The sequence below is a fragment of the Giraffa tippelskirchi genome, chromosome X (assembly GCF_054371585.1).
Source record: "Giraffa tippelskirchi isolate mGirTip1 chromosome X, T2T-mGirTip1v1.2.pri, whole genome shotgun sequence".
Classification (NCBI taxonomy): Eukaryota; Metazoa; Chordata; class Mammalia; order Artiodactyla; family Giraffidae; genus Giraffa; species Giraffa tippelskirchi.
The window spans coordinates 142,498,033-142,519,137 of NC_137289.1; the positions used below are offsets into that span (position 1 = coordinate 142,498,033).

General features: G+C 41.7%; 1 protein-coding gene and 1 non-coding gene across 2 annotated transcripts in view; both read left to right on the forward strand.

Moving 5' to 3' along the window:
* Positions 1–21,105, forward strand: part of LOC145536274 (uncharacterized) — a 401,900-nt gene that overhangs the window by 46,916 nt on the left and 333,879 nt on the right. The gene's annotated exons all lie outside the window — the stretch shown is intronic.
* Positions 210–281, forward strand: TRNAC-ACA (transfer RNA cysteine (anticodon ACA)). The gene has a single exon. It is a non-coding gene; the product is annotated as a tRNA-Cys (tRNA).

Genomic DNA, 21,105 nt, shown 5'->3' on the forward strand with positions numbered 1-21,105 from the left:
CAGTTTGTTGTGATCCACACAGTAAAAGGCTTTGGCATAGTCAATAGAACAGAAGTAGATGTTTTTCTGGAACTCTCTGGCTTTTCCTATGACCCATCTCTGCTTCCTCTGCCTTTTCTAAATCCAGCTTAAACATCTGGAAGTTCTCGGTTCACATACTGTTGAAGCCTGGCTTGGAGAATTTTGAGCACTACTTTGCTAGTGTGACTTCCCTGGTGGCTCAGATGGTAAAGCGTCTGCCTACAATGCAGGAGACCCAGGTTCAATCCCTGGGTTGGGAAGATCTCCTGGAGAAGGAAATGGCAACCCACTCCAGTATTCTTGCCTGGAAAATTCCATGGACGGAGGAGCCTGTTAGGCTCAAATCCATGGGGTCACAAAGAGTCGGACACGACTGAGCGACTTCAGTTTGCTAGTGTGTGAGTTGAGTGCAATTGTGCGGTAGTTTGAACATTCTTTGACATTGCCTTTCTTTGGAATTGGAATGAAAACTGACCTTTTCCAGTCCTGTGGCCACTGCTGAGTTTTCCAAATTTGCTGGCATATTGAGTGCATCATCTTTTTATGGCTAGATGATATTAATGCATTGTGTTTATATAACACATTTTTCTTTCTTCATTAATTGGTTAACAAACAGTTTGGTTGCTTCCATATCTTGGCTATTGTGAATGGTGCTGCACTGAACATGGCAGTTCAGATATCTGAAGATACAGATTTCATTTCCTTTGGATAAATATTGTGGTTTCTGGATCATATAGTGGTTTTATTTTTAGGTTTTAGAGCAACCTCCATACTGTTCTCCATAGTGACTGCAAACTCACATTCCCACCAACAGTGTAGGAGGGTTCCCTTTTCTTCACACCCTTGCCAACACTTGTCACCTTTTTGGTAGTAACCCTTCTAGTAGGTGTGAGGTGATATAAAGATAGTTTGTGTTGAAGTAATACTGAGCAATATAAGATAGATTTTCCCTCCCTCCCTCCATGCCTTTGTTTAGATGTGAGGATCTTACTGAGTGTTGAGTATCCTCTAAATTGTGGTCATGGCCTTTCCACAGATATCTCTTTCTCTTATTCCTTCCCACATCCTTCATGTCAGCCAGACTGCTTTATGACTACACCTTTCTTGCCTTTGAAATCTCTTCCAAGACTCCCAGAGCCTCTCATTTTCTGATTCGAATAGCACTATTATGATACTTCACCTTTCATAAGAAGTATATTCAGAGCACTCACGACCCTTGCCTTCCCTAACTTGAAATGTTTGTTGAGACTTTCCTCTGAGCTGAAGTTTTGTGTAAGGCGTGTGTATGTCCTAGAGCTAGCTCTTCAGTCATCATTGAAGTGGGTTTCACTTGACTGCTGTTTTTTAAAACACCTTTTAAAAATAACCTCTTTGTAAATTGCTATATGCTGTATAAGGTTAAAGAAAATTGAAAGTGAATCAATGAAAATAGTCATGAGCAGCTAGCATCACACAGAAGCCCAATGATGCTGTCTTTGCCTAGCTTATAGACTTGTGACAACTGCTCTTTAAATGTTTGCCTGAATAAAATTACCTCTTATTGGAATTACAAAAAGTTTTGATTGTTAAGTCAGCAGGATTTTGCTTTATTTTTCTTGTTTTCTATTCTGTTTTCATTTAGTATTAACTTGAAATTTGATGTTTTTTGAGGGAAGGACACAAATTTGATTCATTTGCCACATTACATATAGGTGCTGACTAATTTATTTAATGGTTAAGTGAATTCTCTTACATTAGTTTTTCCCAAAGCACCTCAAAAATTTATTGAATGAACAAATAAATGTATGAGTATATGAATGATGATAGAATGAATAAATGAAAGAGTATAGAGTAGATCAATGAGCAAAATGTTTTCAAAGGAGAAATTTCCTTTTTCTTCATGGAAAGGCATTTTATTTTAAGTGTAGCACTAAGTGCCTGTCAGTCCCAACCAAACAAAGTAGAGATTTTCTGAGTACCAGAGAATATAGCAATCTGACTTGTCAGTATAACAAATTGTTCATTTCTATTTCTCTTGAGCAGGATATGTCAGCCTTGGCACTGATGACATTTGGGGTCAGATAATTCTTTGATGTGGGAGTGGACTGTCCTATGCACTGTAGGATGGTTAAAAGAGTCCCAGGGCTCTTCTCACTACATGCTGGTAGCTTCCACCACCTCTGGCCCCCATTTTGGCAACTAAAATTGTCTCCAGAAATTGCCAGGTGTTCACTGGAGGGCAAAATCATCCCAGATGAGAACCATGGCTCTTAAAATCCTTTGGTTCCCCGTTTCCTCCTTTCTCTCCAGCTATGTGTTTACTAACGTGTTAATCGTTTTTAAACATCTTTCCATTCCTCCAGTGGCCGGTTGGATCCTGGTGGCTCTCTCAGTTGTCTAATGTGCATTTGCCGTTCCCATCTTTGCTTGAGGACTAGCAGGACCTCATATTTACAACAGACATTACTTGCCAGTCATCAGCATTTTGGGGTTGAATCAAGCTGTCAGGCTTTGTTATGTTGAAGCTGCTGTTGCCAACTTCAGTAAGCAGGAACAACAAAAAATGCTTTCTGACTACTCTAACCAAGAGGTCCTGTTTGACAGATTTAATTCAGTCAAAAAGATACTGAGGCATTTCATTAATAAATGACGAGCTCAGCTGTCATTTCTGAGCTGTCTTCTTACTTTTCAACTAGAGAAGGTGTTTGCTTCTTATATGATGGAACCATTCTTGGTTTTTGTCTCATTAGAGATACAGGCTGACTGGACAAGATAATGGGTAGACAGTTATCTATTGTGTTAGTCATTATTTACTGTGTAACAAAGAACTCCCTACCCTTAGTGGTTTAAAATAGCAAGCATGTATGATCTCAGTTTCTGTGGGTCAGGAATTCAGGAGCAGCTTAGGCAGGAGATTCTGGTTCACAGTCTTTCCCAAGGTTGCAATCAAGATGTCAGCTATGGCTGCAGTGAGATGAAGATTTGATTGAAGCTTGGCAGAGGAATTTGTTTCACTCACATGGCTGTTGGCAGGTTGAGTTAGCAGATTGTGGAAAACAAACACAAAAACAAAACAGTTACATTTGAATTTCAGATAAACCACAAATAATTTTGTAGTATAAGTGTGTTACAAATAATATTTAGAACATACTCAAATTATTATTCATTGTTTATCAGAAATTCAAATTTCTGGCAGTCTTTTTTGCATCTGACAGCCTTTTTGGCAGTAGGTCTCGCTTTCTTTGCTATGTCTCTCTCCAGGGCTTTTTTAGTATCCTCATAGCATGGTTACCAAGGGTTTCCTGGTGGCTCAGATGGTAAAGAATCTGCTTTCAATGCAGGAGACCCAGGTTTGATCCTTGGGTTGGGAAAATCCCTTGGAGAAGGGAATGGCTACCCACTCCAGTATGCTTGCCTGGAGAATCCCATGGACTGAGGTCCCACAGAGTTGGACAGGATTTACTGACTAAACAACAACAATGGCATGATGGCCAGCCTTCCTGAGAATGAGTGTCAGAAAGGTGGAAAATACATTGTCTGTTTTGATCTAGCCTCAAAAGTTACATGTCATCATTTCTGTCAATTTCTGTTGGTGACATAGACCAACTCTGATACTTTAATTAGGGCTTCCCTGGTGGCTCAAGGATAAAGAATCTGCTTGCAGTGCAGAAACCACAGGAGACCTGGGTTCGATCCCTGGGTCGGGAAGATCCCTTGGAGGAGGAAATGGCAACTCACTCCAGTATTCTTGCCTGGAGAATTTCATGGACAGAGGAACCTGGTGGGCTACAGTCCATGGGGTCGCAGAGTCAGACACGGCTGAAGGTACCTAGCAGCAGATACTGTAATAGAGTGCTGAGGTGCACAGCCCTTAGCAAGTGGCCAATGCTGTGCACCAGTCAGCCGGTATAGCATTAGGAGGCAACAGTTACCACGAGACCCTTAATGGTTGTTCAGCCATTGGTCAGTGCCTCAGTGGGCTTCTACCCCAAGCCAGCAACTGTCACTGAGCAACCAGTAGTGGTCCTGCTCAGCCATTGGTCAGTACCGCATTGGGCCCCTCCCCCAAGCGAGCAGCTGTCACCGAATGACTGTTTGTGGCCAATGGTCGGGGGAGTTGCAGTCCGCAGGTGGAGACTGAGGTAAGAGGCGGAGCCTGGCCCTCTGAGGGGGCGGTTAGCTCACCTGTCCTCCAGCCGGCGGGTGAGCTCAAAGGGCTGGGGGGCCCAGGGGACAGGCTGGGGGCTGTGTCCTGGAGGGCTCCAGAGCCCTGGCCAGTGCTGCCCACTGGCCAGGCCCAGGCCTTGAGGTGGTGGTGACCTTCTTCCCCACCCCTGTCTGTGCAACCTAATGGCAGCGGCCATCTGCATGGGTCACAGACTGTGGGACCTAACCCCCCACACCCCAATTTCGATGGCCTGAGGAGCCTGAGGGCTGGCTGGGCCCTGGGTGCCTGGCTCCCTCAGTGAGGATGGCTAGGTGGGATCTGGGGACCCAGCCCTGAGGCACCGCCAACTGAGATCTGTCTCCTCAGCCAGGCCTGGCACTGGTTGGGAGGACCTAGCCTGGGTGCTGGGTCAATGCTTTGGGGCAGGGTGACCGGCCAGCGCAGGGACCTGCTCCTCTCAGCCAGGACTTGGAGCTCTGGGGGTGAATGTTGAGCCTTGCGACCTTGCCCCTTGTCAGAGAATAATACTTGTTTGGTGAAGGTTTGCAGGAACTTTGTCACCTGACCTCAAGAACAAAGAATTTGACACCAAGACGTTTGCCCCTCCCTCCCCTTTCCTAGAAAAGGGCTCCGCTGAAAGCTTTTAGGGGGTTGGGGTTTTTAAGGCATGAGCCACTCATCACTTTCCAGGGCCCTGTAGTAAACCTTCTGTGCTCTGAATTCTGATGTTTTGGTATTGTTTGGTCTCTCTGGGCATTGGGCGCACGGACTGGCATTTTGGTAACATTGCATCATGGGAGGGGTTTATAGAAGGATCTGATTATAGGTACTATCTTGGAGGCTGGTTCCCTCATCTACGTTGTGCAGTTTCATGGCTAGTAAGATGGTCCTTAGTCTCCAAATATTACCCTACGGTGGTAGACCAGATTCTAAGGTAACCCCTCGTGAGTTATGCCTTTGTATCATACCCTCCCCTGGGATGTGGGCAGAAGCTAGGACTTTCTTCTAGCCAAAAGAATATGACAGAGGTAATGAGATGTCACTACCTTGATTAGCTTGTGTTATATGGTCAAGGAGATGAGATTTTATTTGCAAAATTCTTTTGCATTGTCTGAGTCCCTCTTAGCCTAATAAAACCAGAGACTCTCTCTTCCTGGCCTTGAGGAAGCTACCCTGTTGAGATTTTGGCTAGAGAGTCTGTGACAGGGAAGGTTGGTGGGCTTTAGGAGTAGAGAGAAAGTGGCCCTTGGATGACAGTCAGCAAGAAAGTAGAGATCTCAGTCCTGCAGTGGCAAGGGACTAAATTCACCCAACAGCTGTGTAAGCTTGGGAGAAGATCCTGGGTCTACTGGGAGAAATACATCCCTGGTGACACATTGATTTATGCCTTGATCGTGAGACCCCAGAGCAGAGGACCTGGCTAAACTGTACCTGGACTTGTGATGCACAAAAACTCTGAGAGAATAAATGTGTGTTGTTTTAAGCTGCTAAACGTGTGGTAATTTGTTACAAAGCAGTAGAGCACTAGTTCATCCTTTCTGTCTTTTGTGCTGCGTTAGGGCTGACAGTCTACCTTCGGGAGAGTATTATTAAATCTTACTCCCTTTACATGCCCTCTATTAAACGGTGTGCACTTTCACAATGTGCCTGAAAAGAGATAGGAAGCCAATTTGCAAAAACTTGATTCAACAAGTAATTGTAATTAAATGTGGAGAGTTGTTAAGATAAGTGAACAACAGTGGGACTTTGAACATACGCAGGGTTAGTTAAGAAGAATTCAGGAAAGGGCTTCTGGAAGAAGTGATTTTGAAAGTTGGAAGAGCAAGTTATTTAGGCAGAAAGAAGAGATGTGAAATATGAAGGCAGAGAATTTTTCAAAAGTATAAACTGTTGTGATAAGACAGAAAAAGTACACAGATCCTGTGTGTGCCTTGACAAAGTTTCACAAAGTGAACACTCATGCAACTATCACTCAGCTCAGCAAACAGTACTCCCTGCCTCTGAGGAGTACCTCTCCTTGCTCTGCCCACCCCCCTCCCTGTCCCATTCCAGAAAGTAACCTGCCCTCTCTCTGCAAGGGTAATCTGGTCTTGACTCATAATACCATAGTTTAGTTTTGATTGTTTTTGTACTTTGTATACTTAGAGTAATATAGCCTGTGCTCTTTCTTCTGTACCTGTGTTTCCTCCCAGTTTTATGTTTGTGAGGTCCATTCCTGTTGTTGTATGTAGCTGTAGTTACTTCTTTCTCATGGCTGTGGAGTATTCTCTTTTAAAAAGAGACCACTTTTATTCATGCTTATCTGGGTGATATGGGTTGTTTGCCATTTGGAGCTGTTACATGCATAGTGCTGCTGTGAACATCCTTGTGCAGGGCTTTGGTGAACTACAACATATGTTGAGTAGATACTTAGGAGTGGGATTGTATCATAGGATAAAGGCTTTGGACTTTTGAAGTCAAGGAGTGGGACTTCTAATGTGGCTTACAGACTACAAAGCAATATAACACCAGCCTACCTTTCCAAACTTGGTTTAGACTACTGTCTGAAATACAAGTATTCAGAGGAGAGGGTAATCTAAAGAGATGTCAGAAGGGTAGCCCAGTGCTAGATTGCTGCCTGCCCTGCAAGCCAGGTTTGAATTCGACTTTATTCCAAGGAACCATTTAAAGGCTTAAAGTAAGTGAAAGCTCAAAATTAATTTAAAATATATCTTCCTGGCTAAGTTTTAGAGAACGAATTGGAAGGAAGCAAGTCTGGTATGGGCAGACAAATTGACTATTTCAATAATTGTGAACCACAAAAATATTTGATCTTGAAAGAGTTTATTGAGTCTGGTGTTGATGTTTTCTGGTAAAGGACGTTGCATTTAATCACAGATTTTTCCTGGATCAGCCAGAAGACTTAGCTGGCATTTTTCATGAAAGAATGGGGAGGTTTGTGGAGCTGCCAGTTTGCTTTTGTTGAGTATCACACATTCCTATAGTAGGCAGACATTCTGCAAATGCTACTGTAAAGAACACAGAAGAAGTCTGAGGGCCACTGCCAAGTGCCTGTGGCCACGATTCCAATACTTTAGTAATGGAAATGCAGGCCTATGCTTGGGCAAAGAGGGCATCCTATGTTCTCTCTGGTTAGCCATGTGTCTCCTCCATGCACTGAGACAGTTCCATCAAAAATGGTACTTTTCTCATGTTATGATTAGACTTCCCCCATTGTGCTCTATTTATTCACCCCCACCCAGGGTTAGCCATTATGTTTATACTATACACACCTTTAGAGTACCCCCTTCTTCACTCTTTTTATAGGAAGCTCATTCTTTAAGGAAGTATATGCCTGTCCTTACCAGCAAGGATTGTAGCTGTCTGAAACCTGTTTCATGTCTATTCCCCATGTATCCACTATCCACCCATCATCACCCTCCACTCATTCCCCCCAGTCTGTCATAGTTTTTCTCTCTAGCATTCACTAAATCCTATCTCAGAAAACCCTTTCAATACCAATTTTTGCTTTCCACACCTACTGCTGACTTTCTACCCCTTTTTTCAGGCACTCACCTTCTCTTGAATGCCTTGGACAGAATGACTCCAGATGACTTCCTTGCCCAGGCTCCCTACCCTACTTCATTTTTTTCTTATGTCAAGAAAATAATGTCTTTTGGACACTTCCCTTTCACCTTCACCACAATCAGGATTTACTTTTAGAGTTTCTGAGACTGTTACTGCCGATTCTATAAAACCTATGGTCACTATTCAGAAAAGTGAAGAGATACATGAACCAAGAATAGACTTACCTTCCTTGGGCCTCGTCAAAGGAGGCAATTGTTTCTTAGCAATTCTCAAAGTGCAGTCTTTGCCCAGATGTCATAATCATGCTGCTAATCCATTGTCTACACACCTTCCCCCAGTCTGTGAAGGCTTAAGTACCAGGACTCCCTTCAAACCTGTTCCTGGTGTTATCACTTAACCTGGGTAACAATACCATCTTCTTCTACCAGCACTGTGTCCCCAACTCCTTCTGATCTCTCACCTGTACCCAATCATGAACTGCTCCCCATTCTGTTTCAAAAGCTTATGTCATGTTAGCCTTTTTACTTTTTCTGCCATGCCTTAATCCAGACCCTCATCATCTCTGGAATCATCTGCAACTGACCTCCCTGTCACCACTCCCCCCTTCTGTAATTTATTTACAATTATCTAGACTCTTCCACAAATACTAAACTGCTATGTTAGTCTTTAAAACGTTTCAAGATTACCTCTGTAACAATACATATATTTTATGTCTGTTTAATTGTATTCATTGTACAGATATACTGTGCTGTGCTGTGCTTCGTCACTCAGTCATGTCCAACTCTTTGCGACCCTATGGACTGTAGCCTGCCAGGCTCCTCTGTCCATGGGGATTCTCCAGGCAAGAATACTGGAGTGGGTTGTCATGCCCTCCTCCAGGGGATCTTCCCAACCCAGGGATCGAACCCAGGTCTCCTGCATTGCAGGTGGGTTCTTTACTGTCTGAGCCACCAGGGAAGCCTGTGAATACTGGAGTGGGTAGCCCATCCCTTCTTCAGGGGAGCTTCCTGACCCAGGAATCAAACCAGGGTCTCCTGCGTTGCAGGCAGATTTTTTTTTACCAGCTGAGCTATCAGGGAAACCCCGTATAGATATACTACATTTTGTTTATCCATATATTAGTGAATGAACATTTCAGTTGTTTCTAGACTTGGGGGATTATGAATAGTGTTGCTATAAATATTTGTGTACAAGATTTTATTTGAATACCTGCTCTCAGTTCTTTTGGGTATATATTAATACCTGGGAGTAGAATTGCTAGGTTGTATCATAACTCTGTGTTTAATTTCTTGAGTAACTACCATAGGGGCTACATTGTTTTACATTCCCCTCAGGGAGATATTGATCTCAGCCAGGCAGCAGCAAGCAGTGGCGTGGGGTGAGATCTTAATTCCCTGCCCAGGAATTGAACCTGGGTAGCCTGGTTGAGAACCAGGAATCCTAGCCACCAGACCAGCAAAGGCTAGAGGGTAGAAACTAATTTTCCCTGGATCTTTGCCCCCAGTGAAAAATGCATTTATCATGGAGGCAGAAACTGTAAATGCAGGTACAAAGTTTACTATTAGAGATATAGCACAACAGCAAGTGGGAGAGCACTTAGAGAAACAGTTTGTTTAGTTGAGATAGAAGCAAGGCAGAGATGCACACCAGGAGAGAAAGGGTCTGGGCGTCCCCCTTAGTGAGGAGGAGTGCAGTGAAGAGACGGTTAAGTCATTTATATTGGGTAGTTCTTCCTGGTTTTTGTCTTCCTTCAGACCAGTTATCTGGTTTCTTTTTCCACACCCCACCTACCCTGGGACCCTCCCCTGGGATGTGCATGCACCCCTCAGCCAAGATGGATGTCAAAGTGAAGGCTTCTGAGATAAGCAAGACTCATTATGGCTTCAAGTTATCTCTTGACTTTTGACCCACAAAGAGCCTTTCTGCACATGTGTAGTGTCTTCCTTGTTCCAAAAGAACGGGGCAGCAGAGATCCCTTAATCCTTTACTCAAACAGGATTTTGCCCCTCTTTGTCCTTGCTGTGACTATTACCTTAAGGTGTTTACAAGAGACACACTCTAGCTATTTACCCTGTTTCTGTTGTTACTTCCATTTTGGAGAGCAAGTAGGAGGCTGATTGTAAAAGCCTCAGTTGAAGTCCACCTATCCCTTGCCTCAGGAAATGCAAACAGGAGGCTGGTTGTAAATGTCTAACCTGGAGCCCAGCAGGAAATGGCACTATAAAGAAAGTGAAAAGACAGGGCTTTCCAGGTGGCTCAGAGGTAAAAAATCCGCCTGTGATGCAGGAGACGCCATATGTTCCATCCCTGGGTCAGAAGATCCCCTGGAGGAGGGCATGGCAACCCACTCCAGTATTCTTGCCTTGGAGAATCCCCTGGACAGAGGAGCCTGGCGGACTACAGTCCATAGGGTCTCACAGAGTCAGACATGCCTGAAGCAACTGAGCATGCATGCAACGTGGAGCCCATCTATTTCCTATATCAGTATGACAGTTCTAATATCTCTACATCATTGTCAATACCTGTTATTTTCTGTATATTTTTTTTTATTATAGCCATTCTAGTACATGTGAAGTGGTATCTCATTTTGGTTTTGACTTGCATTTCCTTAATGATTAATGCCATTGAGCATTTTTTCATGTGCTTATTGGCTTTTTGTACATCTTTCTTGAAGAAATGTCTCTTCAAGTCCTTTGCCCATTTACACATAGATTTATCTTTTTTTGTTGCTGTGTTTTAAGAGTTCTCTATATATTCTGGATGTGAGACCCTTATCAGATACATGATTTGCAAATATTTTCTCCCATTCTGTAAGTTGTCTTTCACTTTCTTCATTTTTTTTTAAAAGTTTTGTCTGTGTTGGGTCTTTGCTGCTGTGCACGGACTTTCTCTAGTTGTGATGAGCAGTGGCTACTCTTCATTGTGGTGCAGGGTATCTCATTGTGGGCTCTGGAACATGGGCTCAGTTGTGGCACACAGGCTTAGTTGCCCTGTGACATGTCGAATATTTCTGGACCAGAGATCGAACCCATGTTCCCTGCATTGGCAGGCAGATTCTTTACCACTGTGCCACCAGGGAGGTCCTGTCTTTTCACTTTCTTTATAGTGCCATTTGCTGCACAGAAGTTCTCAATTTTGACGAAGTCCAATTAATCTATTTTTTCTTTCGTCGTTTGTGTTTTTGGTGTCATAACTAAGAATATATTGCCAAATCCAAGGCCAGACCTACTTTTAAATTTCTGTTTCCCACCAAGAACCTTCATCCTGTAGATTGATTAACCAAAGTGAATCTCTAATGAGTCCCTGGACATGCAGCTTCCTTTACCTGGCAAACCTTTTCTTTTCCTTCCAGATCCAATTCAAATATCACCTTAGTGAATTCTCAATGTCCACAAGGAATGTTGCTTTTTCAAATACCCCCTCCTTCAGTCACTGATCCTATCTCTGTATTCACCTGGTGTGTAAATTTATCTGTGTCTTTTTCTCCTTTTAAGGTTATGGTGCTTTGAGCACAAGGATGAATTTTGTTGTGCTCTGAAGGCTATCAGTTCAGTTCAGTTCAGTTCAGTTGCTCAGTGGTGTTCGACTCTGCAACTCCATGGACTGCAGCATGCCAGCCCTTCATGTCCATCACCAACCCAGAGCTTGCTCCAACTCATGTCCATCGAGTGGGTGATGCCATCCACCCATCTCATCCTCTGTCGCCCCCTTCTGCTCCTGCCTTCACTCTTTCCCAGCATCAGGGTCTTTTCCAATGAGTCAGCTCTTCGCATCAGGTGGCCAAAGTATTAGAGCTTCAGCTTCAGCATCAGTCCTTCCAATGAACATTCAGGACTGACCTCCTCTAGGATTGACTGGTTGGATCTCCTTGCAGTCCAAGGGACTCTCAAGAGTCTTTTCCAACACCACGGTTCAAAAGCATCAATTCTTTGGTGCTCAGCTTTCTTTATGGTTCAACTGTCACATCCATACATGACTACTGGAAAAACCATATCTTTGACTAGATGGGACCTTTGTGGGCCAAGTAATGTCTCTGCTTTTTAATATGCTTTTCTTTTTTAATTGCTTTTTTAAATATGCTTTTCTTTAATATAACTTTTCTTCCAAGGAGCAAGGGTCTTTTAATTTCATGGCTGCAGTCACCATCTGCAGTGATTTTGGAGCCCCCAAAAATAGTCTGTCACTATTTCCATTGTTTCCCCATCTATTTGCTATGAAGTGATGGGACCAGATGCCATGATCATTGTTTTCTGAATGTTGAGTTTTAAGCCAGCTTTTTTACTTTCCTCTTTCACTTACATCAAGAGGCTCTTTAGTTCCTCTTCACTTTCTGCCATAAGGGTGGTGTCATCTGTATATCTGAGGTTATTGATATTTCTCCTGGCAATCTTGATTTCAGCTAGTGCTTCATCCAGTCCGGCATGCCCTTAGTAAATGCTCAGTTTGTAGAATGAATGGGTGAATGAGCATTTATGAGAAATAACACATTCTCTTGTCATATAGTTTTAAAAGCCATATAAAATCTATGCATTTTGTGGAAAGGAGAGGCAGATTTCCCACTGCAAGGGTCAGATAGATACAAAACTGATTGGATATGTGGCATTATCATTTGTTACTGAACACCCAGCAAGGTCTTCTCAGCTCACCTACTTCCTGTGGTCCTTTTTGGAGACCCTCCAATTCTCTAAGGCTGCTTATGACTCTCTTTACATGAAAAGTCAGGAGAAGGGAATCTCACAAGTGATCTAACCTGTGCTTCATATTTCTAAAGAGGTGCTCCACATCTTATTTAATTTAAAGCTAGGGACATGCTATCAATAAGGGGGAAAAAGTTAGTCATGGGATTCAGGAACTCTTTCACAGAAGTATATAAAAAGTGAGTGCTATCCAGCTGCCTGAATTTTAACATATTTCCTGATTCCAAACATAGTTGTAATAAGACATAAGACTAAATTTACCTTTTCTTCTTATTTCTTTCTTCTTTTGTTTCTCTTCAGTATCTCATGCTCTCTCTTATTCTCCCGTTTTGTGCTAGTATTGGGGTAATTAGATTATGCTGTCAATAGAACATCATTTTGTGGACTTACTGTTTTTGTAGTTTGTGATGTTGGGAATGTTACTTTTCAGAGGAGCAAGATCTACCTATCTACATTGATAGAGCTCTTTTTAGATTGAGATGAGATGTAGCCCAGACTTCATACTTGGGCAGCCATGACTTCACAGAGAAGCTATACCCTATGTAGTACTAAGCTCAGCTCCTTGTGAAGTAGCATCCATGCCCATGTGAAGCTGTGGCAGTGTAACCCTTGTGGTATCTTCCATTGTTCTACACAATTCTGCTAATTCACAAAAGCCCTTTTATCTCTCTAAGGGGACTGGAGAATGACAGGTCACTCTCTAGCCATGGTAACAATCAAACCTCAGAATAGGATCAGTTTTATTCATCACTAATTACTCTCTAAAGGGCAGCCAATCGGCAACAGTCTCACACTTGGACAGTCAGCTGATGGAAAGCTGCTGATTCTTCACATTTCTGAGGCTGACCACTCTTGTCTCTTTGACAAATGTAACCTGAACAACCCATCCCCTAAATCAGCAGTTTATTTTTCTCAGGGAGACTCTGCTGCTGCTGCTGCTGCTAAGTCGCTTCAGTCGTGTCCGACTCTGTGCGACCCCATAGACAGCAGCCCACCAGGCTCCGCCGTCCCTAGGATTCTCCAGGCAAGAATACTGGAGTGGGTTGCCATTGCCTTCTCCAGTGCATGAAAGGGAAAAGTGAAAGTGAAGTCGCTCAGTCGTGTCCGACTCTCAGCGACCCCATGGACTGCAGCCTACCAGGCTCCTCCATCCTTGGGATTTTCCAGACAAGAGTACTGGAGTGGGGTGCCATTGCCTTCTCTGAGGTAGACTCTACCTGACTAGTAAAACTCTCCCTTACTTATGTAAGAAAGAAATTCAGGCTTTTGGTTTCAGAAATTGTGTGTCAGTCTTACCCTTTGTCAGTTTTCCATTGTGTCTTGAATGTCTGCCTATGCCAGTATTACAGAGTACTATCATCTATGCTATATAGGATATATCATGCTAAAAACAATAGTTATGGAACATAAAGGTGTAGCTGTGCTATATACACGATGCTGAGTCTTTTAGTTACTGAGCACAAATCAAACTATGTTTTACACAGTCACCGGTTAAGAGAGGTACTATATCTCTTTAAGGGGATTGGATAAGTATTTCTTGTATTCAATTTTTAAATGCTCTCTGTTCTTATAGTTTGATTTTTTAAATTTTAGTTTAGAAAAGTCAAGTTTTTAAATTTCAAGTATGGCCTTTGGGCTTAACTCAGCCTGAAAACATGCTCTTAAAAATACTTAAACCAGTATTTAGAAGTCTGGAAATTTCACATTTAAGTCTAGATTTTGTTATTTTCTTTAAAAAAAAAAAGTCAGCATGATATTCCAGGGCCTCCCCTGCTACCTAGCAGCACTGAGCATCAGGGAAGGGGAGATCAGTTGCCCTTTATCAACGTTCTCTCCGTGTTGTTTTTCTTGTAATAGGGTCCTATTACTCTGCACAGAACTCTCTGTCATTCAGTTATTTGTGTTGAGTGCATTAAAGCTTCAGCGGGTGAGCATTCCAGTTCATTTACAGCCTTTCAAATGTGACCCCTTTGACCAATAGAAACAATCCAGGTGACAAACTCTTTCCTAGTCAGCTTGTGTTATAGGTCCTTTTCCCTTACTGGTGTTGCATCTTCATCTCAAATTCTTTCAAGTCATACATTTAAATGTTTGTATATCACTGTTTTGGAGGCTTTTGTCTTGTCATTTCTTCCATTAATAGCAAATTTTCTTCCTTAAAAATGACAACGACAATTTTATCCCCTCATTGAGCTGCTATGATACATTGTGAAAATGGCTACAAGTGTTCTACTTCTATACATGATCTAGGGGAGTGCTCTCCCTCACTGACTCCAGGCTGGCCTCATGACTTCCTTAAGTCATCCTTATCACCCCAGCCTGTGTTCAGCCAACATCCAGACACATGAAAGAGAGCATCCTTGGCCATCCAGCCCCAGCCAAGGTGGCCTAAACCGGAAGAATTGTTTAGCTGTCTTGCTGAGTTGTAAGAAATGATAGATTTTTCTTCTAATAAATTTTTGTTTTAAGCTTCTAAGTTTAAGGATGGTTTATTATATAGCAGAAACTAACTTGTACAATCTAAATCAAAGAATGTTCTATTACCAAAAAAGACCTACATTTTTCAAAAATGTCAGTATCATAGAAGAAAAGAAAGACCAAAAACTGTTCCAGATTGGAGAAGAGTAAAGATGCATGAAAATTAAATGTAACACATCATACTGGATTAGGTCTTAGACTGGTTGGGGGAAATGTTCTAAAAGACATTGATGAGGACAGTCGAAAAAATTGGAACATGGGCAATAGAATAGATAATTGTGATAGTATCAATCTTCTTAAAGTTGGTAATTATATTGTGACTGTAAGAAAATATCTTTGCTCTTAGGAAATAAACACTGAAGTGTAATGAGGGAAAGTGACATGATTTATGCAACCTATTCTCAGAGAAAAAATAGCAATAATGATATTTTCTCTTAAAGAATAAGTAATAATAATGTGTATGAGAGAGAAAAGAGGGAGGGAGGAAGAGAGAGGGAGAGAAGGAGAAAGAGGAAAGTGGGAAGAAGAGAGAATTATAAAGCAGTTGGGGCAAATGTTAAAAATTGATCGGTCTGGATAAAGTTATATAAAGGTTCTTTATACTATTCTTGTATCCTTAAGTTAAAAAATATTTTTAAAAAGGAGAAAGGAAAAACTCAACAATTGAAGAAATAAAATATTAACTGATGTAGCTTTCTTCAGAAACCCCTAACAACATTATTTCAATACATTTGTTGTAGGCCAAAGCCAAGATAGGTATTTATATAGACATCAGATCTAGGGGCTTACGATTGAAATGGGAAATGGAGGATGCTAGAATCTCGTTCATTTTATGCCCAAGACATGTGGAGGTCAACAGAAGCTCTTTAAGAGGTAGTGAAGAGGCTGAGGGAGAGGGGGCAGAACATCTGGATTTTTGTCTTCTTTCTGCCACAACTATCTTTAAGTTTTAAAGCAAGTTATTCAACTCTCTTGGCCTCAGTTTTCTTTATAGATTACATGGGAAAGTAATCTCTCAAGGGTCCTACTAATGCTAACATTTACAAAATACTTATAAAATGAAGCCAAATGTGTTGATCAGTGACTTCAAGTGTTGTAATCTCAGTGACCCTTTGTTACTATGTAATAACTACACAAGCCATGTATTTATGGTTGTAGGTAGGTGCCTCATTATGTATGTAGAAGTATAGTAGGCATGGGCTTGAGTTATTGCATGGTTCCCCCTGTAGAAGCTAGGCTATTTGGGGTGATATTAGCAGAGAATGACTTTTACATGATCATGTTGTTGGAGGGCCTCATTGGTGATCGGGGTAAGTGATATAGATTGCAGGGACTGGCATTAGCCAGGATCAACACCTTCTCCTCCCTCTCAATAAACACACATACATATAACTCTAGCTCCCCAAAATGACACAGGAGAGAAGAGTCACAATGACAGAAATGACAGGGTGGCATATGAAACAGAAAGACACATTATAATCTGGAAGACATGTAGTGGAGTGCCCATAGGAAAGATTTGTATTTTTAGCAGCATTAAAACTTAGTCCAAATAAGAATACCAATGTCACTGTGTAACAATGTCTTGGACCCTTTTGTTATTGTCAGGGATTTGGGATACATAACACAAAATGGCATTTTTTAGAAAGGTGGTAGATATATCTGGTTCTTGGTACTCTGCAGCCTTATTATGCATCCTAACCATCTCACCTCCCTCCTTATGGCTTGCTTTCAGGTTTCTCTCCTCCTGATCCTTTTTACACCCCACCCCTCTTCAAAGGCTGGTGGCACTCAGGAGCAATATTTAAACACTTTGAGAGTCTCTCAAGGGAAGGATTCTGTTTGTAAAAAACCTTTTTATTGATGTAAGTACAGCTTAATGACTTTTCACACACTGAATGAACTTTGTCGCCAGGCACCCACCCCCATTTCAAAAGAGGACACTACCTGCATCCCACAAGCCATTCTCACTCTATTCCTAGTCAGTAGTTCCCTCTGAAGGTAGCCATCATTCTGACTTCTAATAGCATATAAATTTTGTCTGCTTGGAACTTCATAATTTATCTGCACATGACTTTTATGGCCCAAGCACCTGCCATGCTGTCTCAGTGAGTTTTTACAAAATCCTTTCAGGATCTTATTGAGCTTTCACTGCTTCTGAAGATGCTGAGGTTTAGAAGGGTTAAATAAAGTGTGCAGAGTCCCATATTATTTGGATTAGAGCAGAGATTAGAACCCAGCCTGACTTGACTTCAAAGCCTGTTGTTGTTGTTATTTTAAATGATACCTTACCCTAAGCTTACCATACATCTGATCTCAGATTTAGAACTATGCCAGACTATTTTCATACAATTTAAGGATAAATGGTACTATCTTTCCAAGCAATGCTCTTTATTATATTGGTAACATTTCTAGCTAGAAAAACTTTTAATGTGTGTATTGTCTAGAAATGCCGGGAAAAGAAAAGGATGCAAAATGGTAGAGATCTGTGTTCTCTCTGTTCCCAGGTGAGGCAGAGATGCTACTTGTTTCCCCCAAATTTGAGCTCCCTTATTGTAGTGTTGAGTTGGTGCTGGCAAACCAGAATCTATGTTTCTTATCTTGCTTGTATCTATTGGAACCATATGACAAGTTCTCACTACAGAAATGTGTGTGATAGTGATGTGTGTCATCTCCAGGCATAAGTGGTTCAAAGCTGGTATTCCTCCTTCTCCCTGTCTTTTTCTGCATACCAGATAGACATAGACAATTCAGTGTGCGCCTTTAAGTCCATGGTGATGCTGAAGCCATCAAGGGAGTCTGAGTCCCAAATCACAGCTTGAAAGAGATGAAATCTACCTACACATCAGGAATGCTCATTTGGACTTTGCAGGAGTGAAGAACAATAAACTTCTGTTGTGCTAAACCTCTGAGATTTGGGGGCTTGTCTATTACAGCAGCTATTATTACCTTAGGGCTTCCCAGGTGGCGCTAGTGGTAAAGAACCCACCTGCCAATGCAGGAGACAGAAGAGACATGGGTTCCATCCCCGGGTCAGGAAGATCCCCTGGAGAAGGGCATGGTAACCCACTCCAGTATTCTTGCCTGGAGAATCCCATGGACAGAGGGGCCCCATAGGGTTGCAAAGAGTTGGATACAACTAAAGTGACTTAACACACACACACACACACACACACACAGTCACCTCAACTAATACACATGGGACATCTCTAGGCTCATCTCGCCATTTCCTCCTACTTCCATCATTTGGATTCTGGTACTTTTTTCATGGCTGAAACCCTAAAGACTTAATTCCCTGCCTTTTCTTACTGGCCAGAATCATAGGAAGTAAATGCTGTGCTCTTGTAGGGCCCTGATCTGATTATCTTTGTGAATCATCTGAAGTCCTGTTATTTATTGTGTGTGCTGTGACAATGTGATGTAATTTAATGTAATTTAGCCTTTGAACCTCTTTGTTCTTTGTGAAGAAAGCCATTATAGAATGAAAAAAAGGTCTTTTCATGGCAACAATAGAAAACTTAGTGGAACCTTTTTTATATATAGCCCTGAATTTGTACAGCTCTTTTATGCTTTTCAAACTTCAGCCCTCACAGAAGCTTTGTGACATGGGACAGGCAGCTTTCATTATCTCCAGTGGGCAGTTGAAGAAAATGAAGTGCAGAGAGGTTCAGTCATGCTGAACTAGAAACCAGACTAGTGACTCCAGTCCACTGTCCTTTTGACTCCTCTCTGATGCCCTTATGTCTGTGTCAGGAGTCAGAGAATTATGGCAGAATCTACCAAACCTCATTATGATCGGCTATTATTACATTTAAGATTCTTCAATCTGGGTCTGAAGAATTAGTAATTTAGAGAAATCAGTTTCTTAATAATTCCTTTACTGTTGACTTCTTGTGGGTTAATTTTACATGTTAATTCGCAAAGCCTTATTAGACTATCATACATTGTACAGCTTTGTAAATGGATCACAATATAACCATATCTGGCAGCTCATATGGTCATAACAATGACAATACTATTGTCACAAGATCTGGGTAAGGATTTTGGCACATTTTAAGCCCAGATCTGAGCCCTCTATCTATAGATGTAAGCCCTTCCTCTTTTCTTCTACTTTAAGACTGGGAAACTAGCAAGTTTCCCAAATTCTTATGCTCACTAACTCTTTCTGCTGGCCTTTTTTCTTTTTTCCTCCCAGTTTTATTGACATGAGGTTGACATACGGCACTGTATAGGTTTAAGATGCACAGTGTAATGATTTAACTTACATCATGAAATGATTACAAGTTTAGTGACCACCCATCATCTCATACAAAATTAAAGAAATAAAAACTTTTTTTCTTGTGATGAAAACTCTTAGAATTTACCCTTAAGAACTTTCATATGTAACAGTAGTGTTAATTATATTTATCAAGTTGTTTATCACATTCTTAGTATTTATTTATCTTATTACTGAAGTTTGTGCTTTTTGACTGCCTTTTACCCAGCTCCTCCTCCACTGCCTACCCATTTTTCTTACTTCCAGATTCACTCTGGCTGCCTGCTATAAAGTCTCATGCGAATATCCCTTCCTTGGTTTGTCTGTCCACCAAGATTTGTCCTTTTTTCTCTGCTGACTTCTCTTCCTTATAGGTACAATTTATTTGCAAGGCCTTCCCACCCTTACCTTTCACACGATCTTCAAGTTAATTGACCAAACCATGATGATTTTAATTCTCATGAGGAGCCGTTCCATCACTGTTTTTCTGTCATACACCCCTTGTATGTAATGCCTTCCCTCATCCAACCTACTCTTCCTAGCCCTGCTTGAGCCTTACTTTCTATAATCAGAGTTTCTGCAGCCCTTCTTATATTCCTGTCTTCTAAACACTGCCATGGGATGCTGCAGAAGAGCCCTGGAGAAGGGACTAGAAGTCCTGGATCTCCTCTGACACTTCCAAGGGCTTTGTGGCCCTGGGCAAGTCACATAGTGCTTCTGAGCCTCAGTTTCCATTTCTATAAAATGAGGGCATTTGGCTGATGACCTCAAAGTTCCTTTCCAGAAAGAAATTCTCTGAATTTAGGCTTGATTTACACTGATGGGATCCAGCCAATTTTGGGGTTCATGCCCTGTTTAATTGTCTATAAACACCAGAGCAGGTTCAGAAGTCTTGGTTCATTTCCTAGCAGTAAGTACCTAAGGATTCAAATCAGTTGAGCTCTTTGGGGAATAATTTGTCATGCATTTAATCTTGCTTCAGCATACATTTACTGAATGTATTAGTTATCTATTGCTGCACAACAAATTTCCTTAGAATGTAGCAACTTAATACAACTAACATATATTTTTGCCCAGTTTCTGTGGATGAGGAATCTGTACAGGGCTTAACTGGGTCCCCTGGCTCAGAGTCTCTTACAAAGCTGGAAGCAAAGTGTCAGCCAAGACTACAATCAACTCAAGGCTCAAACAGTGGAGAATTTGTTCCCAAGACCATTTATATGATTATTGGCAGCCTTCAGTTTCTTATAGGCCTCATAGGGTCTGAAGGGATTCAGTTTCTTGCTGGGTGTTGACCAGAGACCTCCCTCAGTTCCTTGCCACATAAGCCTTTCCGTAGGGCAGTTCACAACATGGAGCTTGCTTCTTCAGAGCAAGTAAATAATAAGAGGAGAGAGAGCAAGACAGAAATCACAATCTTTTATAACCTGACCCCAGAAGTGACATCCTGTCCCTTTTGCCATATTTAATTTATTAGTGGAGACCAGCAAAGAGCTGTCTGCTTTTTCCATTGAGCTGTGAACTAATTGAAAAGTCAGACAGATAGGTAAGGCAGATGGGAAGGCCAAATGCAGACATCTTTTGCTTAATACTGGTCTTCTGTTAGTTAAATTATATGTTCTGCACACAAGTTCTAAAGGAGCCCTTTCCCAATTATTTTAAGTGGGAAAAAATATTATGTATTGCAAATCAACCCATGCCCCCAACCAACTAAAGCACATTAAAATGCCCATATGTAAAGAGCAAACTGTCATATCATGAGGTAAAATGCTTAAAACATGGCTTCCTTGACACCAATAGTTAATATGATTGTTAACAAGCAGTTGCTTTGTCACAGTCACCTCTTAGTCCAGCAACATCCTAGCCCTCTGTTGACACCCTGGAGAACATCACAGTGTCTCTGCATGCTTCTAATTCATCCAAACTTGATTTATTCTAAATGC